Here is a 15,335-nt window from a genome sequence, read left to right on the forward strand (position 1 = left end):
TAAGACTTGTGGACTTCAAGTCCCAGAATTCCTCCTCCAGTCATGTTGGTTCAGGAACTCTGGCATTGAAGTGTGCATGTCTTAAAGCTGTCAAGTTAGAAGACCCTTTCACCCCTAACCCTTTAGAAAAAAAAACCCAGGGATGTTCAAACCTTACAGCTTTAAAACTTTAAGGTTTAGATAGGACTTTTAGAGGTGGGTGGGGTGATTGGTGAGCCAGTCAATCAGTGAGCGGCGGGCAGCATGGTGCGGACAGGTAGGGGGAGGGAGCTGGAACCGGTTCTAAATGACACGGTAGATTTGTGGAACCTCTTCTATAGAAGAGGTTAGAACTGGCAGGAACCCACCCCTGGTTATAGAAATATTTCCAGTTTCGGGGGTGTGGGGCAGAGTTCAGGCTTATGTACTTAGGCAATGTCCTAGTGAAGATGAATCATTGTTATCCTCAGCCAGAATTGATCAAGATGGATTTGATTTAAATCAAGTTGACTTAAATCACGATTTAAATGCTGATTTAAATAACTAGTAAAAAGGCTTGATTTAAATCAAATCCACCTTGATCAATTCTCAATTTAAATCCTATTTTTTAAAGAGCAACTGTCATCTCTGTCCCACGGTGACTCCTCCTGATCCGCTCTTGACTCACCGACAGTCCCAATACTGCAGAATATACAGCTTCACGTTCCATAACTAAGCCCCATTTCATGCTGAATAAACTCAATTATTAATGCATTAATGTCTTAAATAGAAAAAAGTATCTTTAGATAGATTTTACTCCAAAAACATTTTATTAAAATAAACTTGATTAAAAAAAAATCCGATTTAAAATTTAAAAATCCATTTTTAATTGTTTTTTTTTTTTAAAAAAATCATCGATTTTTATCCACACTGGAATTGATCTATTATGGGATGAAAAACTTTTCATTGAGAATTATGGACTGGCCAGTACAGGTTGATTGAGGTTTTATCACTTCCCAGAATAAGTTTGAGAAAGTATAAGTGGTCCAGTCACCCAGTTAGCTTCTGTGTCTAAGGAAGGACTAACCTGAGTCTCCTTAGTCACCATTCTGGCACTCATAGATCAACACACATACACGTATACACACACACATACAACTCACACATATATACACACATGTATATATGTATGCGTAGGAGACGGAAAGGCCGACCTTGTGGGCAGAGTCAAGAGAGGAATTAGCCTGGAGTCATTACTTTCCCACCAGTGGCCCAAGTTCCAGTTAAGCTGATTTATTAATCACGCCTATACATAAGAATCTAGTCAGCTAACGGTCAGCACTAAATTAACTCTTATGTAGATCCAATTTAGTGCTGACTGTTAGTTGACTCGATTCTTGGGAATAGGCATGACTAATCATCTTAACTGGAACTTAAACATGTGGTCTAGATTCTTGATGCCTGACACTATGCATACATTGCCAGGTTACTCCCCAAATATATCTGAAAGCTTGTCGACTACAGGCATGAAGATTTTGAATGGTTTAAACTCTGGCTCTTTTATTGGAGTGACACATTTTTGGTTTTGGCTGAGTCTTTTTCTGCACCTAGTAGCTGTCTTAAAGTTGGCTTCCCCACCCCGAGGTGGCGCAGTGGTTAAATGCAGCACTGCAGGCTACTTCAGCTGACTGCAGTTCTGCAGTTCAGCTGTTCAAATCTCACCGGCTCAGGGTTGACTCAGCCTTCCATCCTTCCGAGGTGGGTAAAATGAGGACCCGGATTGTTGTTGGGGGCAATATGCTGACTCTGTAAACCGCTTAGAGAGGGCTGAAAGCCCTATGAAGCGGTATATAAGTCTAACTGCTATTGCTATAAAGGAATAGTTAATAGGGAAAAGAAGAAGAAGAATACTAATATAGCCTTACTACATGGTTTGCTATTCTAGAGCATAAGTGTTTTGGGAAATCGTTGTTTAGTTTATTGCTATAGCTATCTTGGTGCTAACCAGGTGAACCAGAGACTCTGGCATCCCAATTCCTAGGCTGACTGTGGAATTCCTGGGAATGTCATCCCAGTGCATCCAGAAGTCTTTTCAAAAAGCTTCTTCACACCAACTTTGTTTTGGCCTGTAATCTCCTCTCCTCCGTGATCTATTTGCCACCTGGGATTTTTGAGACTTAATACACAATTGCTTGTAATGCATTTGTGATGTTTAGAGGAAAGTGCTGTTCAAGAGCCAATTACTGTGTTGACCAAATTCCCAGAAGAGAGAGTTTGGCAATAGAAGCATATTACCATGTTCTCCTCCTTCAAAGTGACCTCAGCCAAAACTGCCTATTGATGGCTGAATCACTGAAAAACAGACTTTTCGCTCTTTAATTTGCTTTTTTTTTTTTGCCTGCGAGGAAATTTTGAATCGGATAACCATCGAGTCCCTTACACTGGGCCTTATCAAGTTTTTCTCTCCCCTCCCGCTTTCTCACATTATAAGTCTTTTGTTGTAAGCAGAATATATATACTTCTGGGGGAAAAAAATCAAACAGTTTTTTCATTGCGTTATAGTACTACAGTAGCTACCGTAACTTTATAGCAATAGCAATAGCAGTTAGACTTATATACCGCTTCATAGGGCTTTCAGCCCTCTCTAAGCGGTTTACAGAGTCAGCATATTGCCCCCAACAATCCGGGTCCTCATTTTACCCACCTCGGAAGGATGGAAGGCTGAGTCAACCTTGAGCCGGTGAGATTTGAACAGCCGAACTGCTGAACTGTAGTCAGCTGAAGTAGCCTGCAGTGCTGCACTCTAACCACTGCGCCACCTCGGCTCTCTACTTTGGGATAAACTAAAATCTAAGCTCCTTTTGCACAATTTCCACGTTGCTTGCCTCCCCCCCCCGCTCCTTTTTTTTTTTTTTAATCTTGCATCCAAATGAATTTAGCAATTGCCTAGTGCTGATGCCCCTGAGATTTAATCTGGTTAGACCAGGCAAAATTTAATTACAAAAAGGTCCCTGATTTGGATAGAGGTCTACCACAATTAGACAAAATGTTTTTTTGCAGATACGGGAGGAAGAACATGTAGGCGGAAGGGACGGGCACCACTAAAAGGAGCAAAGAGAAAAAAACTAAGGCTTAAGAAAATGCCCCGATAATCGTTTGTTATGAGAAGTCTAATTTGTTCCAGTTCTTCTGCCCCAATTAAAACAACCAAAAGAGGCGTTGAGTATTTTTCATTTAGCACATTTCCTGTTTTCCTGTCTCATCCCATCCCAACAATAATGGCCTAAGAGCTTCCTCTCCCTAGTTTCTGTCTGTTCCAACCGTCTGTCTGTCTAACCCAGATTGGCAGTGAGTAAAGGTTTGCACGGTGGTGCATTTGGAGAAATCAGCAATTGCCGCTTAATCAATAAGCTGGCATTGCATTGACCTGTGGCTTAGCCTGGCATGAGAAGTCAGTCATAGTAAGTCGGGGGAGTTTCCTACAGCTGAGCCAAGAAATGATCTATTGTTGGTTGCTGCTGGACAGGTTTTGTAGCTGGGTTTGCGATGCAGTGTAAAGCTTGTCATGTTGTGGTGTCTATTAAATACTCTGACCAGTCTGACATTTTGCATTACAAATTCAAGGGATGGGTGGGGGGGGGGGAAGGAAAGAGGAGCTGGCAGGATACCGAGCCCTGGGCGAGCCTCCAATGCCAGTTTTGTTTTTATTAAGAATGCCTCTGACCCAAATAGGCTTCCTATGCTAGATAGATGAGTCCCAGGGCTTTGCCTCGAAGGGCAATTGCCTGCCTAGATGGAAGACAAGTAGAATAACAGGGGACATCTGATGGGTGGAAAGATTTGCAGAGATAAGAAGTATCTGCCAAGCCTGGAGACTTCCTGGCTGTTGTTTTGCCCGCAGCCCTGAATAGTCTGCGTGTCCTGTGGTGAGTAAGTATACTCATCGCACTCATCACAAACTAAACAAACCAAGGGATACGTGATGATTAAGGGGATTAATGTGTCCGTATCTTCCATCATTGTTTAGGAGGCACCGATAGCCTTGTTCTACACCATGGTTGGACACCTTTGGAACTGGTGGACGGCCAGAATTCTTAACCCTGGCTGAAGGTCATAAATGGGCCATAGAGGTAGTCCTCAACTTACGACCACCATTAAGCCCTGTTGCTGACTGTTCACACATTTGTTAAGGGAGCTTTGACCCATCATACGACCCTTCTTGCTGCAGGCGTTCAGTGAATCACTGCAGTTGTTAGTAACACGGGGTTGTTAAGTGAATCTGGCTTCCCCACTGACTTTGCTAGCCAGAAGGGCGCAAAAGGGGATCACTTGATCCCGGGGACATTGTGACCCCCTCATCATCCTGGTTGCTCTTCTCTGCACTTTTTCTAGAGTCTCAACATCTTTTTTATAGTACGGTTACCAAAACTGGATGCAGTATTCTAAGTGTGGTTTTACTAGGGCTTTATAGAGTGGTATTAGTATCTCACTTGATCTTGATTGTATCCATCTGTTAATGCAATTTAGGATTACAATGGCTTTTTTGGCTGCCACCGGAAAGTGTAGTTCGTACTTGCTTTGAATTCTAATTGAATTAAAGATGACCATGTGTATAATACCGGTAGACGTGCAACAGTTCATTTAGTAACTGTTCAAAGCAGTGGTGGGTTTCAAATTTTTTTAGAACCTCTTCTGTAGGTGTGGCCTGCTTTGTGGGAGTGGCTTGCCAACCATGTGACCAGGTGAGAGCCATGTGACTGGATGGGCGTGGCCAACTTGTAAAATGTGGTGAAACTCACTTAACAACGCTTGCCAGCCATGTGACTGGGTGGGCATGGCCAACTTGTAAAATGTGGTGAAACTCACTTAACAACGCTCTTGTTTAGCAACCAAAATGTTGGCTCAGAAAGTCTGGCATTTGAAGAACGCAAGTCTTAAAGCTGTCAAGTTACAAGACCCTTGCACCCCTAACCTTTTAGAAAAAAGAAGCCCAGGGGTGTTCAAACTTGACAGCTTTAAGACTTGCGGACTTCAACTCCCAGAATTCCTCCTCCAGTCATGTTGGCTCAGGAACTCTGGCATTGAAGTGTGCAAGTCTTAAAGCTGTCAAGTTACAAGACCCTTCCACCCCTAACCCTTTAGAAAAAAACCCCCAGGGGTGTTCAAACTTGACAGCTTTAAGACTTGTGGACTTCAACTCCCAGAATTCCTCCTCTTGCTCTTCATCTTGATGATGTGCGGACGGGCGGGGGGAGGGAGCTGGAACCAGTTCTAAACAGCACTGTAGATTTGTGGAACCTCTTCTATAGAAGAGGTTAGAACTGGCAGGAACCCACCCCGGTCCAAAGTTATGATGGTGACTTATGACCATTTTTTACAGTTACGACCTTTGTAGCCTCCCCATAATCATGTAATCAAAATTCCAGAGTTTGGCAAGTGGTTCATAGTTATGACCGTTGCTCTGTCCCAAGGTCCTGTGATCACCTTCTCACAAGCAAAGTCAATGTGGAAGCCAGATTCACTTCACAACCAGGTTCCTAACTTATCAACTGCAGTGAAATCATGATTTAAATCACCAGTAAAAAGGCTTGATTTAAATCAGTTTGGTTTAAATCATAATTTCTAAAGAGCAACTGTCTTCTCAGCCCCATAGCTGCTCTTCCTCCGACCTGCTATTGATTCACCGACCGTAAGTAACAATGGATCTGAAATGACAAGTGCTCTTTAAATGTAAAGACTCATTCTTGCGGGTAGTCAGAATCTTTAATATTATTATTTGCAAACAAAATGAAGGTTTCCTATTTAGAGTGCATGTTATCTCAGCTTGCAGAGCTTGGATTCCTCGAAAAATGTAAATACTGCAGAATATACAGCCTCCTGCAACATAACTAAGCTCCATTTTATGTTGAATTATTCATGTATCTTAAAAAGAAAACTATCTTTCGATAGTTTTCATGAATTAGATAGATAGCATGGATCACCGCCTTGCCTAGAGCAGTGTTTCTCAATCTTGGTCTCCTGAAGATGCGTGGACTTCAACTCCCAGAATTCCCCAGCCAGCTCTGCAGAGCTGGCTGGGGAATTCTGGGAGTTGAAGTCCACGGATCTTCAGGCGGGCCAAGGTTGAGAAGCACTGGCCTAGAGGAACGTTGTCCATGGGTCGGACACAGTGGTGGGTTTCAAAAATTGTTCAAATCTACTCTGAGTGTGGCCTCCTTTGTGGGAGTGGCTTTCTGCCCATGTGAACCGGATGGGAGTGGCTTGCCGCCCATGTGACCGGATATGAAGATGCCGACGACACTTGTCAGAACCACCTTAAATTACCTCCCACACAGCACTGGCATGCATAAGACTATGATGTAAACTTGTTTTTTAAAAGGCATCTGGTTTGCGTTAAAACAACTTCAACACACGCAATGTTCTGATTGCACCACAAACGCAGTAGTCATCTTTACCTTTCACAGAGGCACTGAGTTTTATAAATATGAGCATGATAGTGTAGAATAATCATATCCAAGGACCAGTGGTGGGTTTCAAAAACTTTTTGGAAGCTCTTCTGTAGGTGTGGCCTGCTTTCCGGGTCCACTGGTGGAACCTCTTCTAACCGGTTCGGTAGATTTGACGAACCGGTTCTACCAAATAGGTGCAAACTGGTAGGAACCCACCTCTGGTCGGACACGACTTCGCAACTAAAAACAACAAATCTTTAGATATATTTTTTTACTCCGAAAACGTTTTATTAAAATAAATTTGATAAAAATTTTTAAAAAAATGGATTTAAATTTTTTAAAAAATCTGATTAATTTTTTTTAAAAACAACAACAACAACAATTTGTATCCAAGAAAGGTTGTAAAATCGGGCAAAGCTCACTTAACAAACGCTTCACAGAGATGTCGGGCTCCGCTGTGGTCGGAAGTCAAGGACTATCTGAACATGCTGTTTTCCTTCCGACCTTCCGACTGACTTGCAAGTGTGGAGAACGAGGAATCCTAAGGGAAATAGTCACAGCTGCTTCTCTTCGTTCTGAGACCTCTGCTGGTTTCTTCTCTGGCTGCCGTTTGCCAGATCACGAGGACGGGTGGAATAGCAGGCCAGGCTCCCTCTGGTCCTGCCATCTTGCAAGCACCCCCTCTCCGCTCACAGTAGAACGGTGTGAAACCGACTGACCCGCTTACGCATCTTCATTATCTCGCAAACTTTACCCCGAAAGTTTCCTTTGGCATGGGAAGATACTTTATGACAGGCCTTCTGTAAACAAGCCTGCCTTTCCTTTCTCGTTTCTAAAACGGTCGGCTGGATTTGATCTCATCTTAATGGAATTCTTCTCTCTGGGTGGGTGAGGTTCATAATTATTAACATCTGCAGCTTTTGTATGGATGTTTCTCGGGCTCCTGACTGCATCCGCCTCTCGGTCTTGGAGGCATCCTTGCACTTTTAGCACCCCGATTTAGGATGCCCTTGAAGCCTGCTGGGAGTTCTTGTAGGAAATCTTTAGCAGCCTTAGGGGAGGGTGGTAAAGGAGAGAAACAGACTGGGTGGCCTGAGAAATTGAGTTCACACAATGTCGAACCGCCTTCACTTTTTTGTAACGGAGCTGGTTTGGTTTCCAGTTGGTGTGGAATCCAGACACTGTAGCGTTTGGAATCATGGTTTATGGTTTAGCTCAATTGTCTGCATTGGAATATAATTCTTTATTGGCCATGTATGATTTGACACACAAGGAATTTGTCTCCGATGCATAAGGTCTCAGTGTCTCACATACAAGCAAGTGATAAATCATAATCATAAATCATCACGCAATCATCATAAACCATAAGATGCAATACTCAGTGATAGACGTAAGATACTAAATAAAGGCAATCGATCATAAATCATAAGATTAAAAAACAACATGATATTCATAAGATGCTAGAGCCGAGGTGGCGCAGTGGTTAGAGTGCAGTACTGCAGCCACTTCAGCTGACTGCTAACTGCAGTTCGGCGGTTCAAATCTCACCGGCTCAGGGTTGACTCAGCCTTCCATCCTTCCGAGGTGGGTGAAATGAGGACCCAGACTGTGGGGGCGATATGCTGACTCTGTAAACCGCTTAGAGGGGGCTGAAAGCCCTATGAAGCGGTATATAAGTCTAACTGCTATTGCTATAAAGGAATAGTTAATAGGGAAAAGAAGAAGAAGAATACTAATATAGCCTTACTACATGGTTTGCTATTCTAGAGCATAAGTGTTTTGGGAAATCGTTGTTTAGCATAGTGATGGCATTCAACCAATATAGATTATTTAAAAAGCATAAAGTTTAAAGTAAACCACAATTTAGAGTTCTGTGTAACTTCATCCTATGTTCCCCCCTTTTTTATCTTTGTATGTAACCCAACCCATTCAAGACACTTTAAGTTAGCAGATAGTTTATCATAAAGCCTTATCTTATATATGGATAGCGATATAGAAGACAAAAGAAGCTGTTAAAGTCATTCCTTGGTTTATGAGAGCACCTGATCATGATCTTAAGTCATGACAGTTGTAAATTGGTCATCCCTGTCATTGACCCAATTTTTTTTTATTAAAGAGTTTTAATAGATTTTACAAATGTTTTCCCTTCCCCTTCCCTCCCCCCACCCCAATCCTACCCCTCCTCCAACCCTTCCTCCCCTCAACCTCCCAGAGCAACATACAGGGTATAAACCAGTGTTTCTCAACCTTGGCAACTTGAAGATGTCCGGACTTCAACTCCCAGAATTCCCCAGCCAGCGAATGTCCGGACATCTTCAAGTTGCCAAGGTTGAGAAACACTGGTATAAACATTTAAAAATCATACACTAAAATAAGCTAACTAACTGTAGGATCCTACCTCTTCTTGTACTTTAACTCCCCTTTTATTAAGCTAGCTTTAGATAAATTGTAGCATTCATTGTTCATTCATTCATAAGCTAGTTGAAATTTCTTAGTCCGATATTTATTTTGGATGTAGTCAATCCATCTTCTCCATTCCAGCTTGTATTTCTGATCTGAATGGCCCTTCAAATATGCTGAAATTTTGGCCATCACTGCTAAGTTTACTACTTTTAACGTCCATTCTTGAATAGTAGGCAATTCTTCCTTCTTCCAGTACTGCGCCACCAACAATCTTGCTGCTGTTATTAGATTCAGAATCAAATTAGTCTATCATTGACCCAATTTTATGATCTTTTGGGGGGCGGTCATTAAGCAAACACTACAGTCATTAAGTGAATCAGTGGTTCACTATGGATAATTTTGCTGAAAACCAAGATGTAAATGTCTGTTTTTGGCAAAATGATCATTAAACTTGATCACATGACTATAAAGGTAAAGGTTTCCCTCTCACATCAGTGCTAGGTGTTCCTGACTCTAGGGGACGGTGCTCATCTCCATTTCAAAGCCGAAGAGCCAGCGCTGTCCGAAAACATCTCCGTGGTCATGTAGCCAGCATGACTCAACGCCAAAGGCACATAGAACACTGTTCCCTTCCCACCAGAGGTGATTCCTATTCTTCTACTTGCTTTTTTACATGCTTTACAACTGCTAGGTAGGCAGAAGATGGGACAAGTAACGGTAGCTCACTACATTATCCAGCACTAGGGATTCAAACCTCTGAACTGCCAACCTTTCTCATCGACAAGCTCAGCGTCTTAGCCACTGAGCCAGTGTTTCTCAACCTTGGCAACTTGAAGATGTCTGGACTTCAAGTCCCAGAATTCCCCAGCCACTGGCTGGGGAATTCTGGGAGTTGAAGTCCAGACATCTTCAAGTTGCCAAGGTTGAGAAACATTGGTCTAGTTGCCTTTTGAAAAAGCACCTTGGGGATAAATGGCCAGTCAAGGGCTACTTGTGCATGCTTCCTTTTTTGCCTAATGTTACTTCTTTCAAGGGCTCTCTAGCATCTCACCCTGGTTCATGCCGTATAGTCAATCCATCTTCTCCACTCCAGTTTATATCTCTCGTTTAAGTGGTCCTTGAGATATGCAGATATTTTAGCCATCTCAGCTAGGTTTGTTACTTTCAATGTCCGTTCTTGAATAGTAGGCAAGTCTTCCTTCTTCCAGTATTGCGCCACCAGCAGTCTAGCTGCGGTTATTAAATGCAAAATCAGGTTAATCTCTACAACTGTACCACAAGGGCCACGCTAATCTTCTCTGCATCGTTCCAATTTTAGTATATGTGCTGCCGAAGCCAGCACACTGGCCTAGCATTTCAACTCTTTACTTTCAGTGCTTCTGTAATGATGCTTATCGGTCATCAGGCTAAGTCCATTGAGATATAGCTTTTTTTAAAAAAAAAACATTGTGTAGGGTCTCCTGGCTGAGCAAGGGGGGGGGGTCGACTAGATAACCTATAAGGTCCCGTCCAACTCTGTTAAATCTGTTAAATTAAACTTGATCCCAGAATTCTGTCAAAGGTTCACTTTCGTGTGACATTTTGTCATCACCCGAGATTTGCCACGGAGAGGAAGAAGAAGAGGAAGAGCATTGTTTCCCAACCTTGGCAACCTCAAGATGTCTGGACTGACTTCTACAAGTTGTCAAGGTTGAGAAACACTGGTTTAAGAGGCAAGGAGGCTGCTGGCAGAGGTTCAGGAAGCCAGATGGTGAGAGATGCACATTGTTGTTACTGTTTAGTAATTTTTCAGTTGCTTAGGAAGGGGCTGGCAGGCTTCGAAGTTGGTGGAGATGAAATGATAAGAAAATGCCCTTTTTGCAGTTGGCCCAGGGTGGCTTTTGGATTCGTTCCAAAGTCCTGAACGGCTGTTGCAGTTGTGTTTGCTTGGAAGGATCCTGGACCTGAATTGTCTGAATTGAAGATGAGGGTATTCTTTTTGCTTCTGTTTCTCAGCATAGGTTCTGCATGATTTCCTTCCTTCCTTCCTTCCTTCCTTCCTTCCTTCCTTCCTTCCTTCCTTCCTTCCTTCCTTCCTTCCTTCCCTCCTTCCCTCCCTCCCTCCCTCCCTCCCTCCCTCCTTCTTTACCTGAGCAAAGATGGCTGCATTCACTTGAGTGTGTTATATGAACCAGTGATGGGATTCAGCCAGTTCGCACCTATTCGGGAGAACCGGTTGCTAACTTTCTGAGTAGTTCAGACAACCGATTGTTGGAAGAAATCTCCTTTTGCTTTTTTCCCACTTTACAGGGCTAATCCTGTAAGGAAGGCAGGAAGGAAACATTCTAGTGTTGTTTCTAGCCTCATCTTTATTGACCTGCTAACAGAAACTGACTCTCCGGTTAACCCTGATTACATTGTAACAGCTAAGGCTGTTATGGGTCACACAGGCCCATCGACCTGTGTGACCTACAGCTGACTCTGTAAACCGCTTAGAGAGGGCTGAAAGCCCTATGAAGCGGTATATAAGTCTAACTGCTATTGCTATTGCTATTGCTACCTTGAGTTGGCCATGCCCACACAGTCACATGACCACTGATCCCCGCCTACCCACCTGGTCATCAGGGCAGAGAACCGGTTGTTAAATTATTTGAATCCCACCACTGATATGAACCCAGTCATGGCTAGCAAGGAAAAACAATCCAGGGAAGGGATACCAAATCAGAAAAGGCTTTTGAATGGCTACTAAAGAGCGTTACCCTGAGTTGTACTCAGCCAGACAATGGTAGAGGGTTAGCAGTGAAGGGACCTCCCTGGCAAAGGAGCTTATTTGGGAGAGAATCAGACCGTATTGCTTGCTTCTTCCTCTTTTCAGGAAATTGCCAATACTGGTTTGCTACTATTTCTTCTGTTTCCCAACTAGAGTACCTGCGGCCAAAATCCACACAGACACTTAGACAAAATAAGAAGTCATCGTCCCCATTAGAGGAGGCACAAAGTCTTTGTTTAATGTTGGAGTAAGGCTGGGGGACAGATTCCAGATCTTGCTTTTACTTGATCCTGAAACAATCTTGGCTGACTTTGGACCAGCTGTTATCTCACCACTTAATCTAGCTTAGGGATGTGTGTTGCTGAACAAAATTTCCGGATGTGTGCTATGTGGTTGTGGGCAGGCTGCAGTATGTAAGCTGCCTTGAACTCCCAGAGGAGCCTGGGCTATAAATGCAACAAGTATGCTTTTTAGTTGAAACGCTTAAAGGATATCGCCTCTATGATGCCTTTTAAATAATGCCGTAATCTCTTTGCTGATCAGATGTAATGCTCTCTTTCTTCATAGGCTGTTACTCAAATAATTATTTATTGCCTATTTACTGATTGCCAGCTCTCTGAATCTGCCTTCCCTAGAGCGTAGCCAAAAGGTTGACAGCAGATCAGCAACAACGATCAAAATTGCAAAACCGGGACAAATAGCAGTCCTAAAAATAAACGGCCAAATGGCGGAAAAAGCAAAAACAGATCCCACGAAATGCTTGTAAAATGCCCAGAGTCCACCCTAGATGGGTGACGTACAAATCTAACAAATAAGTAAAATGAAAATGTCTGATTATATTTAAAGAGACAGCTTAGTCTAGTGGTTAAAGTGCTGAACCAGGAGAGTGAGTTCTAGTTCCTCCTTAGGCATGCAAGCCGGTTGGGTGACTTTGGGTTAATCACCCGGAGATGGTGAGTTCTAGTTCCTCCTTAGGCATGAAAGCCAGTTGGGTGACTTGGGGTCAGTCACCAGGAGATGGTGAGTTCTAGTTCCTCCTTAGGCATGAAACCAAGTTGGGTGACTTTGGGTCGGTCACCAGGAGATGGTGAGTTCTAGTTCCTCCTTAGGCATGAAAGCCAGTTGGGTGACTTGGGGTCAATCACCAGGAGATGGTGAGTTCTAGTTCCTCCTTAGGCATGAAAGCCAGTTGGGTGACTTGGGGTCAGTCACCAGGAGATGGTGAGTTCTAGTTCCTCCTTAGGCATGAAAGCCAGTTGGGTGACTTGGGGTCAGTCACCAGGAGATGGTGAGTTCTAGTTCCTCCTTAGGCATGAAAGCCAGTTGGGTGACTTGGGGTCAGTCACCAGGAGATGGTGAGTTCTAGTTCCTCCTTAGGCATGAAAGCCAGTTGGGTGACTTGGGGTCAGTCACCAGGAGATGGTGAGTTCTAGTTCCTCCTTAGGCATGAAAGCCAGTTGGGTGACTTGGGGTCAGTCACCAGGAGATGGTGAGTTCTAGTTCCTCCTTAGGCATGAAAGCCAGTTGGGTGACTTGGGGTCAGTCACCAGGAGATGGTGAGTTCTAGTTCCTCCTTAGGCATGAAAGCCAGTTGGGTGACTTGGGGTCAGTCACCAGGAGATGGTGAGTTCTAGTTCCTCCTTAGGCATGAAAGCCAGTTGGGTGACTTGGAGTCAGTCACCAGGAGATGGTGAGTTCTAGTTCCTCCTTAGGCATGAAAGCCAGTTGGGTGACTTGGAGTCAGTCACCAGGAGATGGTGAGTTCTAGTTCCTCCTTAGGCATGAAAGCCACTTGGGTGACTTGGGGTCAGTCACCAGGAGATGGTGAGTTCTAGTTCCTCCTTAGGCATGAAAGCCAGTTGGGTGACTTGGGGTCAGTCACCAGGAGATGGTGAGTTCTAGTTCCTCCTTAGGCATGAAAGCCAGTTGGGTGACTTTGGGTCGGTCACCAGGAGATGGTGAGTTCTAGTTCCTCCTTAGGCATGAAAGCCAGTTGGGTGACTTGGGGTCGGTCACCAGGAGATGGTGAGTTCTAGTTCCTCCTTAGGCATGAAAGCCAGTTGGGTGACTTGGGGTCAGTCACGAGAAGATGGTGAGTTCTAGTTCCTCCTTAGGCATGAAACCAAGTTGGGTGACTTTGGGTCGGTCACCAGGAGATGGTGAGTTCTAGTTCCTCCTTAGGCATGAAAGCCAGTTGGGTGACTTGGGGTCAATCACCAGGAGATGGTGAGTTCTAGTTCCTCCTTAGGCATGAAAGCCAGTTGGGTGACTTTGGGTCGGTCACCAGGAGATGGTGAGTTCTAGTTCCTCCTTAGGCATGAAAGCCAGTTGGGTGACTTGGGGTCAGTCACCAGGAGATGGTGAGTTCTAGTTCCTCCTTAGGCATGAAAGCCAGCTGGGTGACTTTGGGTCGGTCACCAGGAGATGGTGAGTTCTAGTTCCTCCTTAGGCATGAAAGCCGGTTGGGTGACTTTGGGTCAGTCACCAGGAGATTGAGTTCTAAGCATGAAAGCTGGCTTTGGGCCCGTCCCTTCCTCACAGGGTTGCTGTTGGGAAAATTGGAGGAGGAAGGAGCATTAGGTATATTCACTGCCTAGAGTTATTTATAAATAATAAGGTTGGGTGAAAATCAAATAAATAAACATTTCCTCTGCCACTGACGATGTTTGACTACATAAGTAGAGAATCAATGACCCAATCGATGGTTGTCCTAAAGATGCTTTTCAAAAGGCAAGTTAACTTTGTTTTTTTCCCCCCTTGAAAACATTTCTCTTCTCATCCAAGGAGCTTCTTCAGTTCACGACCTGGGTGATTGAGAATCAGCCATTTCCACACTTGAGAGGTTTGTTAAATCAACAATCCCAGCTGTCTCCCACAGCCCTGAAGGGAATAGCAAAATATCTATTGACTCAGGAGGGTCACAGACTCAAACCGAAGCCCCTGAAACCCAGGCCTAGATGCTTCGACTGGTGTTTAATGTGGCATTCAGATCTTCTAGCACATTTTCGAAGGCTTTCTTGTAGCCTGCAATATAGATAAGTACCTGGTCATATCGCGGTCTGTGAATCTTTTACCAAATAGGCAATTTCTGAGTTAGGGATTAAGAGGGTGGAAAGGTCTAGCTTGCAACCATAGCAGATGTGAAGCCTGATAGCCGTTTTGGACAAAGTTAAACAAAAGAGAAATCTTGGTAAATTTGAGAGAAGCAATGACTGAAAAGCTGCCTTCTAGATCTGTGAGTGAGCTGTCTCTTGAGAGCCGAGAGTCAGGAAAAAGAATTTCCCAGTGGATAGACAGAAGCAATTCCCAGGTTTTGTGATATGGATCTTTTGCTTAGCTAATTTGGATGCATCGTGCTCATTTGATGGGTTCTTAGTCAGTCCACCAATCATTAAGTCCTCCAGGTAAGACTGCCAATCATTAATAGGCTGTGGGCTGCCACAAAGAAGAGGGGGTGGGTGGGGTGTCAACCTATTCTCCAAATCCCCAACTTTCTTGGCACCTGGGACTAGTTTAGTGGAAGACAGTTTTTTCACGGACCGTGTGGGTCTGTCAATGGTTCTCTTGCGGTTTCCGGCACTCACACACGCGCAAAGATCAGCTGGCCAGTGCGTATGCACCAGGGCTGGGTTTCAACCGGTTCGCACCGGTCCCTGCGATCCGGTTGGTCGCCGAACCCGGAAGTAAGTAACTTCCGGGAACGGCGAAGCCCCCCCCGCGCCCGCGCGCGCCCGCACACCCGCGCCCGCACACCCGCGCCCGCTCCTTACCCGGTT

General features: G+C 44.3%; 1 protein-coding gene and 1 pseudogene across 1 annotated transcript in view; one reads left to right on the forward strand and one right to left on the reverse strand.

Moving 5' to 3' along the window:
- ST3GAL4 (ST3 beta-galactoside alpha-2,3-sialyltransferase 4) overlaps positions 1 to 15,335 on the forward strand; it is a 155,374-nt gene that overhangs the window by 24,255 nt on the left and 115,784 nt on the right. The gene's annotated exons all lie outside the window — the stretch shown is intronic.
- LOC148048991 (U6 spliceosomal RNA) lies at positions 10,057 to 10,152 on the reverse strand (annotated as a pseudogene).

The sequence above is a fragment of the Thamnophis sirtalis genome, unplaced genomic scaffold (genome assembly GCF_051295495.1).
Source record: "Thamnophis sirtalis isolate CommonGarterSnake01/CBP01778 unplaced genomic scaffold, rThaSir2_p1.2 scaffold_2, whole genome shotgun sequence".
In the NCBI taxonomy this organism is placed as follows: Eukaryota; Metazoa; Chordata; class Lepidosauria; order Squamata; family Natricidae; genus Thamnophis; species Thamnophis sirtalis.